Source organism: Lathyrus oleraceus, chromosome 3, assembly GCF_024323335.1.
Source record: "Lathyrus oleraceus cultivar Zhongwan6 chromosome 3, CAAS_Psat_ZW6_1.0, whole genome shotgun sequence".
Lineage (NCBI taxonomy): Eukaryota > Viridiplantae > Streptophyta > Magnoliopsida > Fabales > Fabaceae > Lathyrus > Lathyrus oleraceus.
In genome coordinates this window covers 117,672,205-117,680,218 of record NC_066581.1, presented here as the reverse complement: position 1 = coordinate 117,680,218, position 8,014 = coordinate 117,672,205, and the positions used below count along the sequence as shown (strand labels likewise).

The 8,014-nt window shown below is 39.8% G+C and overlaps 1 non-coding gene across 1 annotated transcript; it reads left to right on the top strand.

The window, feature by feature from the left end:
* The first annotated feature begins 4,251 nt into the window (after window positions 1–4,251).
* Window positions 4,252–4,358, top strand: LOC127132961 (small nucleolar RNA R71). Its single transcript, XR_007806963.1, has one exon. It is a non-coding gene; the product is annotated as a small nucleolar RNA R71 (small nucleolar RNA).
* Window positions 4,359–8,014: the final 3,656 nt, after the last annotated feature.

Below are 8,014 nucleotides of genomic sequence, written 5' to 3'. Positions count from 1 at the left end.
TAAGATTTGTTTAATTTCTCGGTTCGAGACTTCTACTTGCCCACTCGTCTGTGGGTGGTAGGGTGTTGCTACGTGGTGCCGGACTCCATATTTCAGTAATAACTTTTCAAAAATCCTTGAAATAAAATGGGAGCCACCATCACTGATGATAAGTATCGGCCTTCAGAATCTAGGGAAGATTATTTGCTTAAAGAGTCTAATTACCACTCGTGTGTCATTCATTGGAGAGGCTATGGCCTCAATCCATTTTGATACGTAATCGACCGCAACAAGGATATACTTATTACCAAAAGAAGATGGGAAAGGTCCCATAAAATCGATTCCCCAAACATCGAAGACTTCTATTTCTAAAATGCCTTTAAGCGGCATTTCGTTGCGTCTAGATATGTTGCCAGTGCGTTGACACCGGTCGCAATTTGTGATCACGATGTGGACATCTTTCCATAGAGTGGGCCAAAAGAGGCCGACTTGCAAGATCTTAGCGTAAGTCTTTGAGGTGCTTGCATGTCCTCCGTAAAGGGAAGAATGACAGTGGGAAATTACGTTTTCTACCTCATCTTCTGGGAGACATCGACGAAAAATGTCGTCGGCGCCTCTCTTGAAAAGTAGAGGCTCATCTCAATAGTAGTGTTTAAGATCGTGGAAGAATTTTTTCTTTTGTTGGTAGGTCAAGTCTGTCGGAAGCACCCTAGCTGCTAAGTAGTTGACGAAGTCATCGTACCATGGTAGTGTGGTTTGGGGGTAAATTGCTTCCACTACTTCGTTTGTTTCGGTATCCTTATGGGTTAACGCATCTTTAGCTGAATTGCTTTCTAATTGGGATATGAGTCTTTCGTATGGAAAATCATCATTTATAGGCACTCGTTCAGGTTCAATACCTTCCATTCTTGATAAGTGATCGGCTACAACGTTTTCAGTGCCTCTTTTATCCTTGATTTCTAGGTCAAACTCTTGTAATAGTAAGATCCACCTTAGGAGTCTTGGTTTGGCGTCTTTTTTGTTCAACAAGTATCTAATTGCAACATGATTGGTATAGATGATTATCTTTGCTCCTACTAGGTAGGAACGAAATTTATCCAGAGCGAACACTACGGCTAAAAGTTCCTTTTCTATGGTGGCATAGTTCATCTGTGCAGGGTCTAGGGTTCTACTTGCATAGTATATTGCATGAAGTTTCTTGTCCCTTCTTTGTCCTAAGACTGCGCCTACAGCATAGTCACTAGCGTCACACATGATTTCAAAAGGTAATCTCCAATCGGGTGGTTGCATGATAGGTGCGGTAATAAGAGCTGTTTTCAATTGTTCAAACGCTGCTAGGCATTTGTCGTCAAAGATAAATTCAACGTCTTTCATCAATAAGCCAGTCAGTGATTTGGTGATTTTTGAGAAATCTTTAATGAATCGCTGGTAGAAACCAGCATGTCCTAAGAAGCTTCGTATTTCTATTATGGTTTTCGGAGGCTGGAGGTTTTCTATAACTTCTATTTTGGCCTTGTCGACTTCAATCCCCTTGTTGGATACTATGTGTTCGAGCACGTTTCTTTATCGGACCATGAAATGACATTTTTCCCAGTTTAGCACTAGGTTCACTTTTACGCATATCCTTAGTAACTTTTCAAGGTTCGATAAGCAGCCTTCAAAGCTCTGTCCGCATACGGAGAAATCGTCCATGAAGACTTCCATGATGTCATATATGAAATCATCGAATATTGACATCATGCATCTTTGGAATGTTGCGGGAGCATTTCACAGTCCGAATGGCATTCTTCGGTAGGCGAATGTACCATAGGGGCATGTGAAGGTCGTTTTCTCTTGGTCGTCGGGATGAATAGGAATTTGGAAAAATGTCGAATAACCGTGTAGGTAGCAGAAGTGAGAATACTTAGCCAATCTTTCAAGTATTTGATCGATAAACGGTAAAGGAAAATGATTCTTCCGAGTGGCTTTGTTTAATTTTCTATAATCAATACACATTCTACTTCCAATAACCACTCTTTGTGCTATAGATTCTCTTTTTTCATTGTTAACAACTGTGACACCTCCCTTCTTTGGTACGACATGTACCGGGCTGACACATTGGTTATCGCATATCGGGTAGATAATACCTGCTTCTAAGAGCTTTTGCACTTCTTTCTTTACTACATCACTCAGAATGGGATTTATCCTTCTTTGGTTTTCTCTAGAGGTCTTACTATCTTCCTCTAGCATTATGCGATGCATGCATATGGAAGGGCTTATTCCTTTTAGATCTGAGATATTGTAGCCTAAAGCAGTTGGGTATTTTCTCAAAATGTGTAAAAGCTTTGCGGTCTCTATCTGCCCAAAGTCTGCATTTACTATTACAGGTCGCTCAAGTTCACTGTCTAGGAATTCGTACCTTAGATTTTTGGGTAACGTCTTAAGTTCTAGGGTTGGTTTCTTTGGGCAAGGCATATGATCGGGCGTCAGTGTTAGCCATTCGCTTAGGCTGTCATCTTGGTATTCCTTACTTAAATTTTCATCTTCAAAAGTATGAGGCCTTGGAATTTTCAGTATTTCAGAGTATGATGTTTGTTCATTCTCCATTTCTCTTATGAATTCGTCAATGACATCTAGTAGACAACAGGTGTCGTCTATAGCTGGTGCCTTTAGGAATTGCGCCAAAATGAATTCGACCTTTTCCTCACCAACTTAGAAGGTTAGCTTGCCTCTTTTAACATCTATGATAGCTCCAACTGTAGCTAGGAATGGTCTTCCTAATATGATAGGGATATTGGAGTCCTCTTTTATATCCATGATTATAAAATCAGTAGGAATATAGAATTGTCCTATGCGCACCAGAACATTTTCTAGCATACCTACAAGAAATTTAACAGAACGGTCTGCAAGTTGTACGGACATCCTCGTAGGTCTTAGTTCTCCCATTTTTAGCCTTTCGAATATGGATAAGGGATTTAAACTAATACTGGCTCCTAAGTCGCATAAAGGTTTGTCGATGACAAACTTTCCGATTATACAGGATATGGAGAAACTACCTAGGTTTTCAGCTTAGGAGGCATATTGTTTTGTATTATGGCGCTACACTCAGCAATAAGTGTAACGATTTTGTTATCCTTTATCTTCTTCTTGTTAGATAAGATTTCTTTGAGAAACTTAGCATATGAGGGCATTTGAGTTATGGCTTATGTAAAGGGTATTGTGATATTCAATTGTTTTAGAAGCTTTACGAATTTTTTAAATTGCCCTACACTTTTAGATTTAACAAGTCTTTAAGGATAAGGGATAAGGGGTTTATACGGTGGTGGAGGCACATAAGGTTCTTCTTTCTCTACGGCCTCTTCGTTTTTATCTTCCTCTTGTTTGTCTTCCTTCTCAGTTACCTTACCTGGGTCTTGATGCATGGATAGGTTTTGAGTTCTAGGATTGGTCGGTCCATCTAGTTCTGTCCCACTTCGTAGTATGATAGCATTTGCATGACCTTTCGAGTTTGGTTGCGGCTGTCCAGGAAATGTGCCTGCAGGAGCAGCGGTAGGTGCTTGTTGTTGAGCCACTTGTGAGATTTGTGTTTCCAACATTTTGTTATGGGTGGCTAATGCGTCTACCTTGTTTGCTAACTGCTTGATTTGCTCAATATTGTGTATGTTTTGATTTGGGAAATCCTTATTTGTTTAAGCTTGGGTAACTATAAAGTTTTCCATCATTATTTCTAAGTTTGATTTCCTAGGAGCATTTTTAGTGTTTGTGGCAGCTTTTTGATATCCTGGTGGTACAACAGGTGCTTGGTTAGGTGCATACAATGCATTATTATTTTTGTACGAGAAGTTATGATGGTTCTTCCAACCTGGGTTATAGGTATTTGAGTAGGGGTTTCCTTGAGCATAGTTCACCTGGTCTGTGGAGGTTCCTGTCAAGAGTTGACATTCTGGGGCAGTATACCCTTGAACTCCGCATATCTCACAGTTTGGTGTTATGGCAGCCACAGTGGCTGCTGGTGTTATGGTCAAGCTGTTTATCTTCTGGGTCAGGGCATCTACCTTGAAGTTGACATGGTAAAGACTGCTTAATTCGTACATGCCGCCCTTCGGTTGAGGTTTCTCTACAGAGGTTCTTTCGCTTCCCCATTGGTAATGATTCTGGGCCATACTTTCGATGAGTTGATAGGCCTCGTTGTATGGTTTATCTATCAGTGCACCACCTGCGGCGACGTCTATTATCAATCTTGTATTGTTCAAGAGACCGTTATAAAAGGTGTGAATGATCAGCCATTCTTCTATACCGTGATGTGGGCATAGCCTCATCATGTCTTTGTATCTCTCCCAAGCTTCAAAAAATGATTCATTATCCTTTTGTCTAAATCCGTTTATTTGGGCTCTTAGCATAGCAGTCTTACTAGGTGGGAAATATCGGGCTAAGAAGACTTTCTTCAACTCGTTCCACGTAGTGACAAAGTTGGATGGTAGCGACTAGAGCCAAGCTCTAGCTCTATCTCTAAATGAAAATGGGAAAAGACGGAGTCTTATAGCTTCTGAGCTAACACCATTCGCTTTCACCGTGTCTGTGTATTGCAAAAATACTGACAAGTGTAGGTTCGGGTCCTCCGTGGGACTACCTGAAAACTGGTTTTGTTGTACGACTGATAACAGTGAGGGTTTTAGCTTGAAATTGTTGGCTTCGATCGCAGGGGCAGCGGTGCTGTTATGAGGTTCATCCTGCGAAGGGATTGCATAATATTTAAGAGGACGGTTTTGCACTTGTTTGACCATCTCTGGTTGAACAATTGATTTAGAAGTAGGAATGTTAAGGTCAGGAAGATTTAGCTTGATACGATGTTCCCGTATCAAGTCTCGTATCCAGTGTTCTAATCTAAGATAACGCTCGGGTTCGTCAAATTGTAGCTTTAATTTCTCGCCTTGAGAGCGAGTACTTGGCATACACTCGACAGATGTAGAAAGGGAAAAAGAATTGTTTGCCTTAGTCTATACTGGGTAACACTAGAGTTACGACATCGACTAAATTAGTCCCCGACAACGGCGCCAAAAACTTGATTGCGACTTAGTAAGTCTATGCGAATCGTGACTGTAAGTGCACAGTCCTATCACGTAGTTTTAAAGATGATCAAACCCACAAGGACTAATAATCGAACATATCGTGGTCTAATGTTACTATGTAAATCTAAGGCTGATGATTGTTCTTAAGATTGGAGGGATGAAGAGAAATAACTATAACGTAAATAGAATATTAATAAAGATATGAGATATATGGGATATCAGTATGTAATACATCAAACTTCAGGGATTCGATAGATAGTTGATGTAATCTTATTGGTTAAAATATTCTTCAGTAGAAATTGTTTATAGAAAGGACTTAGTCTCACACTCTCATTTTTATTGACTCTGACCATACTCCTAAACCAGAATGCTTGGCTCTCGCGGTCTCATTTTGAATTTAAAAGTATTTTTTGAATATAGATAAAGTCTAATTAATCCTAAAGCGCTCTCGATGTGTTTAGGATTAATGCCTAGTTTCAGCTATCTGGTTAAAATCTCAAACTCTCGTTCTTGTTGACCGTAATCTTAGTTTGTTTTGTACTCTCGTACGAAAAACAGTTTGATTAAAATAAGAAACTAAAACCGGAAAAATAAGTTTTATAAAAACTAACACAAATTATTTATTGAATCTCGTCGTTTCGACGGTCTTTACATACCGATACCTAAGGGTTTAGCCGGACATAGATCCGGTAACAGACATGGCAATTGGGGAATTAAACATACAATAAGGCATAAATAAATAAAACAATAATCAATAATAAACCTGGATTGCAATTTAGACTTGGAATTGAATCTTGAATCTTCGATTAAATAATTCCGGCAGGCTTTGGCAATGAATACCTTATAATTGAATCCCGAGTGCGTAAAAAATAATAAACCGTAATAGTCCCCGATGTGGAGAAACTATCACTTTTACAATGGTAAGAAAACTGCCTAAAAAAACTAAAAGAAAAACAGTGCTGAATAAAATTAAGCGTAAACTGAAAACTGGAAGAAGAGAGAGGGAGTCTGTGCGAGTCTGAGAGGTCTTTTTTATATCCTTTCCATATTCCTCATTTGTAGCAAAAATAGTGGAAATCATGGCTAAATAAGTGGTACAAAAATAGGAAGAATAGGTTGTGGCAGTTGCCACAACCCTAGCTTCATGATGAGTGGCGAGCGCCACTCTTGTAGCAACTGCCTACCACTTCTCAAGGGTTGGTGGCGGGCGCCACCTCCCTCTTGGCCCAATATGGCGGGCGCCACACTCTTTGGATAATGGGCGCCACAAGCCCATTTTCTTTGGTGACCCATTATCCCTTTGGAAACCTCATTTTCTTTTCTTTTCTTGCCTTTTTCTTTCCTTTTTGCTATTTTCCCTTTTTCTTGCAGTAAACCTTTTAATCGATAAATACCTGCAATAAATATAAAATACAGTGTAATAATAAGTGTTAATCGAGTAAAAAGTAATGCATATGGAGCCAAAAATACGATACGTTTTCGCGTTATCAACTTCACAGTCACACAGATATATATCTCTGCCAACTTCTGCATAGAAAAATTGATGTTAATCAGAAAAAAAATGGGTCGACTTCGTCATTCTATAAAAAATTACCCAAATGGCATCATGCCCTCTTGGAGTATTCGGCAACCCCGTCATAAAATCCATAGAAATGCTACCTCATTTCCATTCTGAAATATCTAGCGGTTGTATCAGTCATACAGGTTTCTGATGTTCAACCTTTGACTTCCAACAAGTCAAACAAGCATAAACAAACTGAGCCACATCTCACTTCATTCTAGACCACCAAAATATCTTCTTCAGATCCTGATACATCTTAGTAGCTCCTGGATGAATACTCAAGCTACTTCGATGAATTTCTTCTAATACCATCTTCTTCAACTCAACTTTATCATGAATACAAATTTTGTCTCTGAACCTCAATACACATTGTTCATCCACTTTGAAATCATTACTTTCAGTCTGATTACTTCCAACCATCAAGCCCACCAACTTCATATCCAACTTCTGACTCTCTTTAATGTTATTAAGAAAATCATTATTGATCTTCAGCATACCCAATATCACACTCTGCGGTGTCAGCTCACAGACCAAACTCATATCTCTGAACAGTTCAATCATTTCCAACTCTCTAACCATCATAACATATATTTGCAAAGACTTCCGACTTAAAGCATCAACCACGACATTCGCCTTATCGGGATGATAATTCAAGCCAAAGTCATAATCCTTTAAGAATTCCAACCATCTGTGTTTTCTCATTTTCAATTCCTTCTGATCAAACAAGTATTTCATACTCTTATGATCATTAAACACTTCAAATATGGAACCATAAAAATAACGCCTCCAAATTTTCAACATGAACACCACCGCAACCAACTCCAAATCATGAGTAGGATAGTTTCTCTCATGAATCCTTAAATTTCGTGAAACATAAGCCACAACCTTGTCATCTTACATTAGCACACCACCTAAACCCATCAATGACGCATCACAATACACGATAAACGATTCATTAGGTTCAAATAGAGGTGGCAAAACGGGTCCGGTCCGTTGGGCATGCCCGTTTTGGCCGCACTTTAGTACGGGGTGGGTCAAGGATTTAGGCCCTCACCCTCTAATGTGTCCGCCTCGTCCCGCTCCGTTTTCTTCGCGGGTTTTTGCGGGCACGAGTATTTACATAAACTTTTGCATTTTTAGGCTTAAAAAGTGCAGTGCCCACTGGCTTTCCCCACCCTCCCTCACTTTTTTGTGGGGAGGGTCTAAGTTTTAGTCCCGCATCCTCAACTATGACCGCCCCGCCCTGCCCCATTTTTTTGCGGGCTTTTGTGGGGTGGGCCTAAATAGGGTGGGCATGCCCGTTTGCCACCCCTTGGTTCAAGTGAAATCAAAACCTAAGTTGTAGTCAACCTTTTCTTCAGCTCTACAAAACTGTTCTTACAATGAATGTCCCACACAAACAATTTACCTTTGCAGGTCAACTGAG